Consider the following 16,689-nt stretch of genomic DNA (forward strand, 5'->3'; position numbering starts at 1 on the left):
TTTAACTGCCGCCGTTTGGGGAGGCGGTGCTCCATCCATAAGTATGCCATAAATATAGTTAAAGGCAGCGCAATCAGCTGGGAAATCAATAGACCGCCAGCATCATCGATGTGGCTAATAGAGAGCACACTCCATCCTCCGGGGACGCATGACGCCCCGAACTTCCATATCCTCCATGTGGTGTCTTTGTTAAGGGACTCTCCATTTCGTTGATTGCCCCACCGCAGGCGCAATAATATTGATCGTCTGCCAATGTTGTTCAGCTGCCCTTCAATTTATGTTCTCGCTTCCTGCAAATTAAACCGGGCTCACACACACACCAGCACACGAGCACACGGGGGTTAATGTGGCAATGCAAATCCCAAATATGGGCAAAAATGCACTTGAAAGTGCCGCCGCACACACACAGTGTTGGCCCTGCCCGGCAAATCCGAATGCGAATGCAAATGTGGCACCAAGGCCAGCACCAGTTGAAGCCTACACAGGATGCAAACAGAGACCGGCCGAGGGTCCGTTGCAATTGCAGTTGCCACTGATATACGGGGCTGAAAGGCAGGAGCGGATTTCAGGGTCACCTCTTGGCAAAGCAGTTCGGTTTTTGTGTACCAGTAACTATGTTTAAATCATTTAAATCATATCATATCATATGCGAGTAACTAATACTTGGAATCTATAATCAGTTCATTCATTTCAACATTTTTCAAAAGGTTAACTAGCTGGCTAACTAGCTATCCTTAACTCTGAGTGTCCTTTTTGTGTCTCTGCTAATGGGCGATGAGTGTGACAGATTTATGATGATATCACAATTTGGAGTGAACCGTTGAGTGAGATGAATCTATTGGCTGGCAAGGAGCCTCCGCTCCTGGCCGCCTGCTGTGGCTTCAATCCATTTACAGGTGTTTGCCCAGAGTCAATGCATACGCAGCCAGCCGTAAAACATTTGTCACATTTGCATTAAAAGCGGCAGCAAACCGGGGACCTGCTTTATGTGTGTGTGTGTTTGCATTTGCCCACCAGGAACGGCAGCGGTGGAACTGCTGCAGTGGAGCGCCCAATCCAAAGCAAGCCAGAACAGATCCCGCCCGATCCCACACTGAAACCCACACCCGGATGGCTATGCAATTTATTTGCACAGTGCACTTGCCAATTAATTCTTATCTCAGCAGCAGCCATGCAGGTTGCTTTCCCGGCGACTGCATAAATCAATGTGCCTGAAATGATAACTCATGCGAGAGTGCAGGACGAAGGGTGCCCCCTGCCCTATATATACTCCTGTATTCCGGCACACAAATCGTGCTCTAGATCGGCCTTACCCCGTCCCTCCGTCCGTCCGCCAGTTCGTCCTTCGATTGGATTGGAAGGCCCGAAATGAGACGTTACGTGGGGGCATTGTGTGTCTAGGAACTGCAGCTCACTCAATTTCATGCTGTCAAATGTGCTGGCAAGATTCGCCTTCGCCGGGGGGCACAGCCATATGCCTTCCCACCCGCTGCTCGGGATCCTTGGTCCCGATTCCCCCATCCCTCGACCCTTTCCGTCCGCCCAGCGGCTTCTAATTGAATTGCACAGCGATAATGGGCGATGCAGCTTTGGTGGCACCTCCTAATTGAAAAGTGTTGTTCCCGGCAGCAGCAGCAGAAAATTTACGATAAAAGTGCCATCCGTCTTGTGAGTCGATTGAGATTTAAGTTGCTGCTGAGTCCAGAGATAAATGCTTGGTAAATTGAGAGCAAGGGTGAAAGAATCCAGGGGATTATTAACTCTATGGAGCCTGTCATGCGTCATAATGAATTCATTTAGTATTCCATTTGGGGTCACCTGTGCATGCATCACCATTATGCATGAATTCTAATTTGATACAAAAGCCAAAAGAGGACTTTCTCTGCTGTCAGTCAAAATGTGAATCCAAACTTTATGTCCGCCTGTGTGTGGATTATGCTGCGGGCACAATAATAAGTGACTGTCCCGCACATAAATTCACATAATTAAAGCGATCCAATTATAAATTGTTGCGCGTTGCTGGCAGCCTCCTCTTCCTTTGTCTCCGCCGGCTGTCAGCAAATCTGGGGACAAGGACAGGCCGCGTCCTGTTTTCCAATGCCACTGCCATCGCCTCAGGTGAGGCACACTGAAGGCCGCTGGGAAATGCTCGGCGCGGCCGGGTAATTAATTATGTCGGCTGCAATGACGGTGCTGAAAATATCCGGTAAGGTGAACCCAGCCAAAGGAGGCCAAAATACAAAAAAAAAAAAAAAAGAATGGAAGAGAAAAATGAAGCCAGGCCAGGGTCGTGGGGCCGGCGGAAACGGAAATAAGCACAAACAGTTGGCGACGGCATAAGAGCGGAGAAGCGAAACAAACAAGTCGCTGCGCGCCTTGCCAAAATGATTTATTAGAAACGACATTTCAATTTTTCATCGCCAAGTCTCGGTTCCGCCTTACGGAATAAGAAACGCGTAGAAATAAATATAAATTTGCCTGTTGACAAAAATGTAGCAATTTCACATGCAACTAAATGCGTATTTCCGGCCGGAAGAACCCAACAACGTTTGTGCGTGGGGATTGGCGAATGTAGGGACGGCACTTCCGCTTTACCGCCATTTTGCTGTTTGATTGGTCTGGAGTCCTTGTTGTCTCGAGCTAAGATCCCCTTTGACGAAGGTGCCGCTCCCGAGGAGCGCCATCAGGCTCAAGCAGCGCACAAAGTGTCCTGGCAAGAGGGCTTGAAAAAGCAAGAGACACGCAAAAAGGACAAATCGAGGTACCCACACAAGCACACACACAGACACACTGGCACACACGCAAACCGCAAGGAAACAATAAATTTGCAGCAATGCGAAACGGAAATGTTTGCAACGGAAATAGAGGAAACGCAGCACTGCTGCAGCCACTGCACTGCCACAGCGGCAAAAGTCGCAGTTGTCCTTTGCAATTGTCGCACGGCGAACGGCAAACAAACAAAGTAATTGGTCCACACAAATTGCCAGCCGAAAGGAAAGTGGCAGGACGAAGAAGATGAAGGCGCTGGCCAGACCGGAGAATTGCCACTCGAAAAGGATGAAGAGAGTGTGAGAAGGAGCGAGTAATGGCTAGTAAATTTTATTATGACCATGACGTGGCTACATCTCCCCCCCAGCTCACCATTTTACCAACCCACTCACCGGCACATAAATTATGCATATTTAGCAGAGTGAAATTGAAAACTAATTAATTACACTTGCAGCCCGGAGCAGCAGCAGCTAAGTGAGGTGGACCCCGTTTGCTGGAGAAAAATGTTGTTCAACTTTTTAATTGCCAGCATCAAGTGTTTTTCAAATTGCTCTTGGCTGTAATTATGGTCGAAAAGTGGCTGAAACGTGAGACATTCTGCGCTGGGCAAGGGTCGTCAGCATTGCTAAGCTAGTAAACAGGACGAAGGAGCCGGAAATGGCCGTTACTCGGGGGCTAACGGTACGGGAGGGGGCTTTGAAAGCTCTCAGCGAAAGTTCAGACACTTGTTGGTTGCTGCGACTCTGCAGCAGTTTTCGTGTTGCCTACTTTGGGGCGACAGCTAAGGGGTACAGTGAATAATGCCTCGAATGGCTCATTATAATTGCATTTTACCACATTTGTCTCTTTGATAAATTAAAATTAGGCTTGCAAAGCTAACGAATATATAAGTTAGTTTAAGCAGAGATAAAATGAGAAGAGCACATTATTAGGCAAATAATTCAACGCTGTCATAGCCAATACTTACTGTACCTCTTAGCGCTTACATGGATGCGTGGGTCTCAGTGGTGGGGCTGCTTAATGAATTAATATAAGACGGTTACGGGGATGCTGCTTCTGCTGCTCCAGTCAAAGGAAAGGAATCGGCTTAGTGTCGCCCGGGCAACTTCAACCAGGTTCAGGTTGCATTCCCATTTCCAATCCCATTCAGAATCCCACAGCTGAAGGCTCCCACGAAAGCCGCTGTTTCGAGGATCCCTTTGCTAATTCAATGCTTTAAATTCAAAGTGTCAATCAAAGCAGGTATTGATTCTCGTTGGCCCAGCCACGCACGGCTAAGACAGCTGGAGTTGGAGCTGGAACTGAAGGTGGATTGAGATTGGGCATGGGAATGGGCATGGGTATGGGAAGTGGAGATGTAGATGGAGGCGGAGGTGGAAATTCAAAGGCAAATGCCAGCCGGCAGGAGTCACGTACTCTGACTGCCAAAGGGCAACCTTGCAATCGACTCGATCCATTTTCCATCACCTGTCTGATGCGATGCCATCGAATTGGAAGCCGTAGGCATAACACAATTCGCCTGGCCAGCACTAAGCCCTTTCGGCTCCGGAATGTTTATCCAAAAAAAGGGTTGCCGACTCCGACTCCGGCCGTATATTTCACAGCAAGTGCCAGGGGGAGTTTTATTAGTTGGGCAGGTCGCAGTCGGTCCGTAACCCTTCTCAAAAACATGATACTAATAAAAATCCATGTTAATGTTGCATGAATACCAAATAAATTGAGGCAGCCAACACGTACAACTCCTGCTCGTTCTCCATTTATTGATTGAACATAAAATTGGGCAATTTCATTGACGTAACAATTTTTTATGCCCTAACCGGCGGCCGGGGAGCAGTTGTTAAAATTGCCCAAGATGCTCGAGGCAAAGACTTTGTCTTCTGTAAATTATTTATGTACATCCCGGTTCGAGTGACAAATGAACGCTTTGTGCCGCTTAAGCAGCTGTCACCGTTGAGTGTGTGTGTGTGTGGAAAAGGCGCTTATCGATTTATCTTTCCATTTCCGTTTCCGTTTTTGCAGATGCAACCAGATGCAGCCAGTTAGCCAAGCTGCTGCGGTTGCAATAGTGTCACCCCTTTTCTCGCCCATCCAGCTGACTGACTGGCAATCCTCCTCATTTCAAGCCGCATTATTAATGCCGTTCTGCGAGTGCTGGATCTGGCGTTTGTTTGACTACGGATTTTTAGCGCGAATCAATCAAATCACATGACTGCTTGACTAACAGCCAGTGATTTGATTGATGAACTGCGTCAACAGCGAGAGGGGCGAGCTGCTGCCGCTCCCCCATGTCCTTGCCCCTCGATTGACGCACGCACAGCGCCAGCAGGACAGGCGGCAGGACTCAAAGTCGTCCTGGCTCTGCGGTTAACTGGCTGAATCGCAGAATTAGCTTCGTGACGTAAAGAGCGCATTATTGATTAGTGGCTCGTATCGTCATCCTGATGGAGCATTAAAGATGCCGCATTACGGATGCTTAATCAAAATCTGTGACATCGAACGGGGCGTGATGTCTGCTGCTCACAGCTAATGAATATTTAATTTATCGCAAAGGGCTTTGGTTTATTTAAAAGCAGCTGAGTCGAAGTCTTTCAAGTTCACTCCGCCGTAATGTGTTTGCCAATTTCCGCAGCAATTTGATGCGTTGCCATGTGTGCAGTAGTAGTTTTTTGTGTGCCGTAATAAAATATTTTATTACTTTTTAAGTGTATTTGGTGCTCGTAAAGTTTTGTTGCGTTCGCTTTCTCCTTCGAGCTTCTCGTAATATTTTTTTCATTTTATTTTATTTTTTTTCGAAATGCGGCATGCAATGTCACATGTGAGCGAATGACTTGGCATCGTTCTTTGGGTATTTGGCATGCAAATGCCAAGTTGACTGCGAGTCAAGTTGGTGAAAGTCGAAAAATGTCATCGCCTGGCAATGTCCCGAAAATGTCTACGTAATCCGAGTTCTGATGAACTTAACACGATTGCACCGAAAATGAAGCCTCATTTGGGACTCCTTTCAGCTGGGCTTCATTAGTGACACAGTTGTGTATCCAGGTTAGGGCATTTACCTTGGTCATATGAGAGCTGAATTTCCTTTCCTATATTCGGGAGCATCTCTTTTATGTAAATGTGCGAAAATTTCATCGCACACATGCACATCAAATGAAATTGTATTCCTGCGGCGGGCAAAAGTACGAAAAGTGTGGGGGTGGCTCTCGTGTTGGGCGGAAAAGCGGAAAATGTCTTACTCTCCCACCGGTGGCAGCTGGCATCCGTGTCCATGACAGGACTCCAGCGACGTCGCTCTGCTCCTTCTGCTTCAGTTGCCGCTGCGGCTCATCATCATCATGAACGGTCGGCGGCGGCGGCGGCGTCGACGTCGTTCCCATTTCATCATTGTCATAACTTTGTGTCACAATTTCGTCCGCCTCCAAGCAGGTCCCATGTGTCCACGGGGCGAGCACAATTTTTCGACTAGAATGTGGCCACTTTTTTCTCGGGGCTCTAGCGTGACTTGGAACCTTCAATTTTGGCACTTGAAGAAACAGGCGAGACCAAAGGTGCAGACAGAAAATCTGCCATTTGATTTTATAACTAATTCATTAAATCTAAACCTAAATGCAGATCCTTAGAACATTCCCAAATTATTATTAATATTCAAAGAACTATTTTTTTGATAATCACTTATATGGAACATGATGTGGTTCTATGTTCTCTAGACACTCTGTATCTCTGTGTGATTGTTGATAACCTTCAGCGCCTGGAATTCCATTTGTTTTCAGTTTCAGTTGCAGCACAGCTATTACGAAGACATATTTACTTTATTTGAAAATACTTTCCTTATTGTTTGCACACTTGCCGATCGGCCTGTGGGCGTCATTTTGCACCGACTGTGACTGACATCAACAAAAAACCAAAAAAAAAAACAGGGCCAACAGCGAAAACAAGGCAAAATGCGATGGCAGCTCTTTGGGGCATATTTACACTTCACTTTTGCCGGGCAGTAAAAAATATTTCACATTGCAAATAAACAATCTCCGGGGTGAAGGGCACAGATGCGAGTGCCTTTATTCGAATTCAGCATATGTGCAGCAGCTAGAACAATTTATGATGTCATCAACTAGCATATACTGGAATATACCACTGTACTTGCAAATATGCTTAGAAAGCTGAATTTGAACAGAATGCAAAATGTGTGGCGAGCATCCTTAGAAACTTTGTTGTCACACTGTATAATATGATGATTGAAAAATTTGAAAGTAAACTCTGCTTTGCGGAAGGACTTTGCCAGCAGAAATGCAAGCTCCGCAGTATGGCCAAGTTAACGCTCCAAACGGACTGACAAACTGCTTTAAGTGGCCAAACTTTGGCCGAAGCTAAAAAATGCCGGGCGTAGAACACAAGTTGGAGTAACTTTTACATTGTAAGTCCACCAGGCAGGTGCCCCAGAGGGAAAGGAAAAGCGAGGCGAGAATAAATGTTAACAAGATGACGAGGAGCGGGGGAAAATAAGGCAAAAAGTAGATACACGAGCCACTGGTCTGGACATCTCATTGTTTCGCCAGTGAATGGAAAAATTAACTGAACCGGAGACTTGGAGTTGCTCAAACTAAATTTGAGGGATACATTAGAACTTTTATTTGCATTCGCGGGCCAATAAAGCAAAGTTGGCCTGCGCATATTACGCGCAAATGAAATGCCCGGCCAGTCAATGTACCATAGAGATGCTGTTTCTGGTCCGCCGTCGATTTTCTTCGGGCCCCTTTTCACTGTCATTTGGCCAAGTTCTTGGCGCATAAACTTTTGCTGCAACATTTGCCTTCCCATTGTTTCCGCGGCGGTTCCTCTGGCCCAAAAAACCCACTATTGCGTGGGTGGAAGGGGCAGCAGAGGTTCGCTGTAACTGCTGCTGGGGGCAGCCAAATTAAAGTGCATTGTATGCTAAAAGTTTTCTGCCAGCAAACCGGAACAATGAAAAGTTCATGAAAATTTTTGCTTCAACGCATAAACAATAAACATAAAACTTTTGACCATTAAAAAGGCGCCCCCTGCCCAAGTGACAGTTGGTTAGTCTGCTTTTGGCCTAAAGAGTGGGTGCTGTGCTGTGGGCGGTGGACGGTGGTTAGTGGGTGCTTGCAATCTGGCCAAGAGGGAAACGGTAGCCTCGAGTGCTTGCTCCCAAAGTTTTCTGTTGCTCTAATGACAAAAATCGGCGTGAATTTGATGTTTGGCCAAAAACTTTTCTTCCCCCTTCTTTAACAGTTTTCGTTTCTTCTTAGCCAGGCAAGTGAAATTTAGATCTTGAAAACTACAGCAGATTGTCCTTCGAAATCTTTAGAAAATTACTTCGGACGCCTCATTAGAAGAAAAGAGGCAAGTTTTTAATGGAAGTTTCTGGGTAATTTAGGAACTAAATGGAAAAGTAGGTAAATAAAATTGAAATTGAAAGTACAGCCAGTTTAAAAACAAAAGGTCATGAATTCGATTATTGATTAATGTTTGTGGGTACTTTTTCTAAAGTTACATATTATATTTAGTTCGTAATTATTATTTATTTTTTAAAATCCCATTAAAGCAGAGCAAATAACTTTCCTACAAATAAACAAAACATTCGCTCCGAGGATGCTGAGATATCTCTTGGATTTGCGCATGCGCCGCGGATGTGGACTTCTCTTATACCAATAGAGAGATTTCGGAGATGCCGAGAAGAGATTAGCAGGAAAACAGAGAATCAGAGAGAAAAGGATTTCTCACGTCTGTGTAACCAGTATTATTCAGTTTGTGTTTACATTGTATATATACAACAAGCGACGACAAAGCCGATTTACACTTGCCAGACACTTGGCACTCGGCTCAAACCCCGTACCCCCATTTTGCCATTTCTCCACCATCTTTCTCCGGAGAAACGCGTCGGACGGACGGACGCACGGACAAGCCAGACGGACACGGACACGGAATTGCCGGCAACAGCTGATGAAGTCTGGAGAGGCGGAGTGGGGGGCCAACTTGCATCGTCATACGGATTTTATGCATGGAGTCATAAAATTGTCGAGTAATTCAGCAGGCATGGCACACCCGGGCCGTGCTATTTAAATTTAAAATAACAATTCCAAACTGCTCGGCGAGAAGGAAAGTTTGCTCGAACACGGCGATTCGAGGAGCTCTTAAATTTGCTCACAATGAAGCAAACTTTTCATCTGACTCAAAACATTTGTAACGTGCCAGGGGAAAAAATATTTATTTCAGCTCGTATGTCATGCGACTCGTGGGGGAGCGCAGGAAGGGGGCGGAAGGCAGGGGGCGTGGCATTAAAACTTTGAGCCATTTTTCAAATTTGTCGCGGTTGCCCAGCTCCTACCCCCATGCTCATCTCTCACCCAAAAAAACACACTGTGGAATCAACTTGATAATATCACACGGCATAACCGTGGAAGTGCCCGGCAAGTTAATGCCTTATGACTACGACTACGACTGCGAATATGACCCGACCTGGCGCGGAAACTTTTCTGCCATGTTACGGAATGATTAATGATTATTCCGACCAACTGCGTGCGTCTGCGGTTCTGACCCGCCCTATTCCGCTGGCCAAATATGCGCCTGGAAATATGTTAACGCTTTTTAAATCATCTTGTCCCGTGTCTGCCGGAGTTTCGAGTTTGGGTGCGTGGCAGTTGTTTTAAAACATTAATGGTTCTGGAAATTCATGGAAATTATGTTGAGATTGGCATGCGTACAAATCGTTAAAAAATAACAATAGAAAGTTCTGCTTAAAGAATCGTAAGACTTGTTGTTAAGCAAAAGTGAATTTAATAGAAACTTGATTTGGCCAGCTCAGAACATTTCCAGGTCTTTGATTGCCAGTAATCAAGTGCCTAAGTGGCCCTTATTATGGGGTCAAATGGAAATCAGAAATTGGAGACTGCTGGCGATGCAATCAGGAGGCAGAGTACGACAGAAATTTGGAAAATATAAGGGGATTTTCCTTCTGGGCTGGCCAAGTTTATAAGTTGCGATATCCGAAAAACCTGAAACGAAATTGAAAATGAATATAGTTCTCAGTACTTTGCCTCAGTTGCAGCTTAAACGTCTTCAAATAACAAGCAACCAGCAGGCAACTAGCAGCCGCCCACCATGATCTCTGTGCAGCCAATCCCCCCCAGAGTTCCTCAGTCTGGCCGGGCAAAGCGCATTAAAGCAAAGTATTTTTGCCAGGATTTTGTTGCTCTTGCTTCTGGGTACACTTAAGCCTTGGCTGGGTATCAACAAACAGTACTTACCAAATCGTTTTCAGCTGCGATGCCAAAAAAGCCAGACAACGCTGGAGACTACAGACCAGGGAGGTCAGGGAGGAACCAGAGAGACCGGTGGAGCCAAAGCTGGAGCCCAGGCGCCCACTTTGCGGGCGTTCGGGCAATGGGAGTGTGGGGCGCCTGTTCCGACTTTATAAATTGCATATCGAATTTAGTAATTTTCTGCATTGTGAGAATATCGTGCGTTGCCGGAGGCCACAGCACATGCCTTCCTATCTGGTCTGGTCTGGTCTGTTTTGGCTGGGTTCTGCTGGGTCTGGTCTGCACTTGGTGGTGAGTCATGGACTGGCTTTGGCTTGGAGCTCTGAGCCTGGACTGCCGCTAATCATGCGATCGCCGGTGCATTGTTGGATCCTGCATTATATTCCACGGCCAGGGAAAGGCACTTGCTGACAGGTTCTGTGCGCTTCCTGCAGTTCCTGCTGCTGCTCCTCCTGGCCATTTTTCATTTTCATTTAATATTTATGATTTATTTATGTGCGGATGCTTGCTGGCTGTTTTCATATCGTACGAGAATTTATGCTTTCCGTTTTGGCCGGGCTTCGGACTCAGGTCCTGGGTCAATATACCCATGCCACATCCTCTTCCATCCTAGCAGACTCTTCTAATTTTTTGAGCCCCAAACCTGAGGCAGACAACAATTTCATGCGCCGCTGGCCAGTGACTCTGTAACAATAACCATAGCAGGAACAGTCAGAGGCGCAGTCACAGTTCCATACACAGGGCTTATTATGCAAATGCCTCACAAAACTTGACCACAATTGCGTTCTCATTTCCAGGACCCAACAGTAATAACAATATCTTCCCTTTATTTTTTTTTTGTTTTTTTGGTTTTATATGGATTTTCTGTGGCAGCAGCAATTTCTCGTTTTCCACTGGCTGCGCACGAAACAACAACAACAATGGAAGTGCAACTTTTTCAATTAGCCATGCGGCCAGCATTAGTCTTATCATGACCAAAACCCCCCCGACCCACCGACCTTTTGCAGCTTCGATTTAGCTCCAGATCAGCCCGGGGAGTTGCTCCAGTCCGAACGGCAGGGCAAACTTTTTAAACACGCTAGCTGACAGCTCAGCGCCATGGGGGCCATTTGCTGTTGAAAGCGGCCAAAACGTTGCTTACTCTTGCTCACCTGCACAGCTATAATCGATATTTATTTATTTTGGCCATTAAAACAATAACGCCAACAAAAGTTTTCGGGGGAGCTTGGAGCTGATAGCTGTGAATGGGGAAAAGCCAAGGGCTGTCGTCAGGCTGATAAAATTATTTATAAATATCGGTAGGTGTATTAAAATCGGGTAAGAAATTGAGACTCTTCTCTTTAAATAAGAATTTAATTAAGAATAACAAAATTGTATATAAAGGATTAAATAAGTTCTTCGAAATCTTTAAAACTATTAATTGAGCATCTGATTTGTTCCCTGTACTGGACATCCGACAGGATCCCATACTCGGTTCCCATTCGATTCGCCAACATTTTGTCGTTGCTCTCGCTGCCAATCAAGCATTTGAGCTGCACACAATCCCAGAATAAATAAAATATGAAGCTTATGGCCTGAAAATTACTCAACAGCCGCACTGACCTGCCCCCGGACGTAATAGAAAAGTGAAGCTCATCCAATATTTAGGTTGGCTGAACTTGGGGCTTCCCCTGACCAACAAAGCCAACCGCTCGCTGACCGCTGTCAGCCGCAAGCCAGCGAAACATTAACGGAATTGTTCCTCCTTCGGCGGAGGAAGACAACGGATACATTCTGCTGCCTCATCGCATCCACACACACACTCATGCACAGACACACACACAGACAACTGGTGGAGATACGGCCAAAACGAGAGGCCAGGACGAGAGGCCAACGAGGACGTCCTCCTAGACGGGCTCAAAGCAAAACGAAAATTCCAATAAATTCAATGCGACACAGCAGACACTTGGGAGGACTTTAGGGCATGTCACAGCAGCAGCACATGGAGTGAAAGGAGTGGTGGGCGCTGGGCGGGGGACCAAAAGGAGCAGTAGCCAGACTGGCAGGGGGCGGATTGAGGGGCGTGGCTGTTTGTCTCTGTCCGGGTATGTCGGTCTGTCGGTCTGGGTAGCTGTGAATGTGTGGCAAAGTTCAGACCTTTGACATTTTTGTTTCGGCATGCATTACTCATACGCAACGTAGTCCGCATTAGTCCAATATGAACTCAACTCCCCAGCCAGCTGGCCGAGGAAAACTTTTCTAATATGACAAGAGAGGAGGAGGAAATCTCAACACCCCCCAGCTTGGTATTTAGATATTTTAATGAAAATCTCAGCTAATGCTTACGCCCGTACATAAATAACCCCGCGCTTTCGAGTCGGTTTTTAAAATATGTCCTGGCATGGACTAGTGTCCTGGTATCCTGGTGTATTGCTGTCTTGGCGTTCAAGGCTCCACAGCATGTGTCACAATTTATATGCAAACTTATCAACGTCTCGGTGTCTCCAGAGCATCGTTTGCATGCATACTACTAGCTGCACATGTCTGGGCCAGGAGTAGCAAGCGAAAGGAGAGCAGCTCGATGTGCTGTTAATTCCCATGGCCATGCCAGACCCCGAGTCTTGCCAGGATCAGGAGCAATGTCAGCGTCTGCCGCCTGGCAACATAAGTTTGGGGATTTTTATTTGGCGTCTGGCAGGAAATATGGCTCACAGGCTAACGCATGGCAAACGCAGCTGTTTGTCAAACTGGCTGAATAGGTCTCGAAAGCCGCTCCTCCCATTTCTTTTTTTTTCTGTAGCTTTTTGTGCCAAACTTGATGGGGGAAAAGTGCTTTTGTTTTTAAAGTTTCTTCTCGCTCTCGTAATGGGATCCATTTTAAAGGAAAATAAAATAAAATTGCAATTATTGCTTACGCGTTGCTGGCAGCCTTTTGTCTTTATTTTTCGTTCTGTTCGCTCCTTTTAGTGCAAAGCCCAACAAAGTTTTGCACATTAAGAAACTTTTAAAGCCCTTTTGCCTTCGCTCTTGTTGCTTGTTTGTTATTTGTTGTATTTTCCTTTTCCCAGCCATTGTTGTTGTTAATGCTGTTAACTTGAAGTTAACCCCAAAATGCTACTTTGTACAATTTGCTCCACGGCGGGCGTAAGCAAAGCAGCTGGAAGTGGCCAACTTGGGGGAGCCCAGAGTGTTTAAATTTAAGTGCGGTAATTATTAAAACATTTGTAAAAACGTTGAGAGCTCAGGGCTGATGAAAAATACTTGAGCAGAAGTGAGCGCTTGTCTGTACAAATTAACCACGGCTTGAACTTTCCGCTAACCGTTTTCTTTTTCTTTCTTTTTTTTGGTTGCAAACGCGGTCTTGGCCGCCTTTAAATTTTAATGCCTATTTCAACGCGAAATTTCACCTGGCCATTAATTATTTAAATTCCCCCAAAATGCTTTTATCATCAGCGGCGTTCGTGAAATGACAGCGTCCATCTAGGCGGTGCCACGCCCACTGAAGCACACCGATGCCCACCGATGCCCTGCAGGCCTCATCAAGGCGCGAACATCATGCATGCAAATGAGGCAACATAGCCGCCGAATGGCAGCCATTTTTGCGGCTCACAAAACTATTTTGCATTTCAAATGCACACACAGCAGAAGCTCGACCCATCACGCATACGCACCGTGTCCGTTGTTTTTGGCCGCCGGCAAATCGTGTCTCTGGTGAAATTGAAAATAAATAATGTAAAATGAAGGAGGAGCCGGGCTAAGCTGGCATTTTCCATATGCTTACGTTGCTTAGTTGTCTAATGAAGCACACTTTCAGTCGCTGCAGCTCAGGGATACAATCTCTCGAAGGACTAAGAGCTGAGCATCAAATTAGGGCTCAAACCAGGCGTAACGGGACCTGCTTTAGCAGTGCCACACACAAAAAGGTTCAAATCTGTAATTTTAATACTCGAAAAAGGATGAGATTTTATTACAAACAAAGCATTCGCACTCAAATTCGTATGCCCATTAAAATTAACATACAAATGCGTGGGAGCAGAAATTCAAACCGTATCCTCTTTCATCTTTACACGTATAGAAACACACCCAAACACACGCAAGCATACACCCACACCAATGCAGTTGGCATTCAAACAAGGATTTTCACAACGGAAAATTGCTTTTAATGTTACGCTTACACATCGCTGAGTTTGTCTTAGGCTGGCAAAAGGATGTGAGATCCCCGCCTGCAGGCCCACTTAAGAAGTCCTTCCTGCAGTAGGAAAGTGACGCTAAGAACTGAGAGCTAGAAGCTAAAACTGGAGCTGATTTTAATGGGCCTTGCTTGGCAGTGCATTGCGATACAAACTTAATTTAAAATCAAGCTGCAAATCTGCTTAATTGAGGCAGCCGCCCAAACATTGCCCGAGCCTTATCTATATGGATAGTTAAGTGAAGTGGCGCCATCAGTGGCTCAAATGGTGCAGTAACTGCCACAAAGGACACCCGTTCACACACCCACTCCCCACCGATGGCGATCATAGTTGTGTGATTATGGAGTTGGACAATCGATAAGCACTTGACGAGCGTTCAACGCACACAAGCACTCCTAATTAGAGCTCTCATTCCTGACTCCAATGCGTTGTCCTGGCAGCTGATAGGCGCACTCATGCAAATGACACGAGCGGGGCAGAGGGGGAACAGATTAAAAGGACACTAAACTGCGACAAGTGTATTTGGGACTTAATAGCTACGTTTGCTAGGTTCCTGGTAATGAAAATTATAGAACCGATTACGATATTTACCGAACAATGCATTAAGCACAACATGTTTGTAGGCTTTCATTGTTATTTAACCAGCTCTAGGCAATGCTCAATGAAATCGCCGAATCGTATGTTAATATTGTAAATTCATTTAAATTTTCATCAATTAAACGGCTTGTTTCCATTGCATTAAGCTCGGAAAGGCTGAACAGAACACGGCTGGTTTTAAGACCATTTAAATGCACAGGGCATTACAAAAAGGAAAAAAGTGGCCTATTGTGATGTCCGCCGTTGGGCAGCGGCTTAATGTCCTTGCGTCAGGACAATGAGATGTGATTGCGGCGTAATGAGCTCACCCATAAATTTTAATTTATCGCACTTGAAGTATCTTTCCACCCCGCAAAACTATTTCCTTCACGGTCTGCCTCCCTCTGATGGACTCATTAAAAATAGCATTTCAATTTGCCATACGGCGCGATCTCCTTTAACAATTATTTAATTACGCATACGCCGTGCTGGCCGCAAAATCAATTAAGTTTCGTGTGTGCGAACGGCGGAAGCCGCGTGTAAAAGATGTCCTCCGGGCATTGTTGTCTGCGGAAAAAAGGCATCACATTTTTGGCGCATTTAGTTTTTATGAGCGCACATAAATCTCGCAAGTTCCGACCGTTTACACGATGTAAATTAGTTTTTAATAACGAATATATATCACCGACCGAATTTATTGCGGCCAGTGCGAAACCATTTCTGCAATTGCGTTTGCCTTGCCATTAAATTTGTTGCTCCTTTCCCACGGTCACGCTTTGCTTTGTTATGAATAAAAATTTTACCCGAAAAAAGCAAACTTTAGTTCCAAATTGAAAAAGTTCCATAAATATAGAAATACATACGTATAGAGCTCCAGCAAAATACAAAAAAAAAAAGAAAAAACCGGGAGATGCGAACAAAAAGTTCCAGTTAGTTGCCTCCGCTACAGCCATTTTTTCTTATTTTTTTATTTATTTTTTTTGTATTTTTGCCCCGCCGACCAGGCTAAAACTCGATTCCGAGTTTGCGGGTATGTGTGACTGGCAAAAATGTGCGGCGGCGGCGTCGGCATAAAGTTTGCTACTTTGTGAAAATTTCATGTCTGCGGCACTCGATAGTGGCCACAGAAATATATAGCCGAGAAAAGTGCTGTCTGGATCGTGCTTTAACTGTTGCCAACTTATTTAGAGCTGCTGCCGTTGCCAAAGTTGATTTTTTTGTACAGAACATTTCGGGTATTTTCATATATTTTTTTACTAGGTTTGATGAGGCAGTGATTGCAGCAGTTAGTTGGATAAAAAAAAGGGGTTTCGTTCGTTTCTGTAACTTGTGCACTTAAATGGACGCGAAATAGGCAGTGCTCAACCAAAACCTGAATGAATCAATCATCGCACTCAAACTCGAACTTTTCCTGCTAATTAAGCCCGACATTAGGCCAACAGCTAACGATGCTTGCTGATTAATATTGACAAGTTCGATTTGATTGAACCCAAGCAAACATTGAAAATGCATTTCGACAGCTGATTAAGCACAAAGTTCGCCGCAGTGATTAATTACTCAGTTCTGCGGAAAACCTGGAGTCAAATGGGATTAAATTAGCATTGTTGTGAGTTAAGTCATTTTAGGGTGTTCATTTTCATAATTAATTCAATTCAATTCTTTTTTTAGATGTCTATAATATAATATGCTAACTACAATTAATGGGTAGTTTCGAATAACAAGTCATAAGAAGTAATATGTTGGTAGGAAACCGGAAATTAAATTAGTTTGCGTGTTTCTTTCAACACTCTGCCATCCGAAGCGCTTTTTTTATAAATTAATTTTTTGTCCAAATCGCATAAATGTTCTAATAAAATTCTGGCGCGGAATCACGCATACAAATACACTCGCCGGGCATG

This window comes from Drosophila simulans, chromosome 3R (assembly GCF_016746395.2).
Source record: "Drosophila simulans strain w501 chromosome 3R, Prin_Dsim_3.1, whole genome shotgun sequence".
Taxonomy (NCBI): Eukaryota; Metazoa; Arthropoda; class Insecta; order Diptera; family Drosophilidae; genus Drosophila; species Drosophila simulans.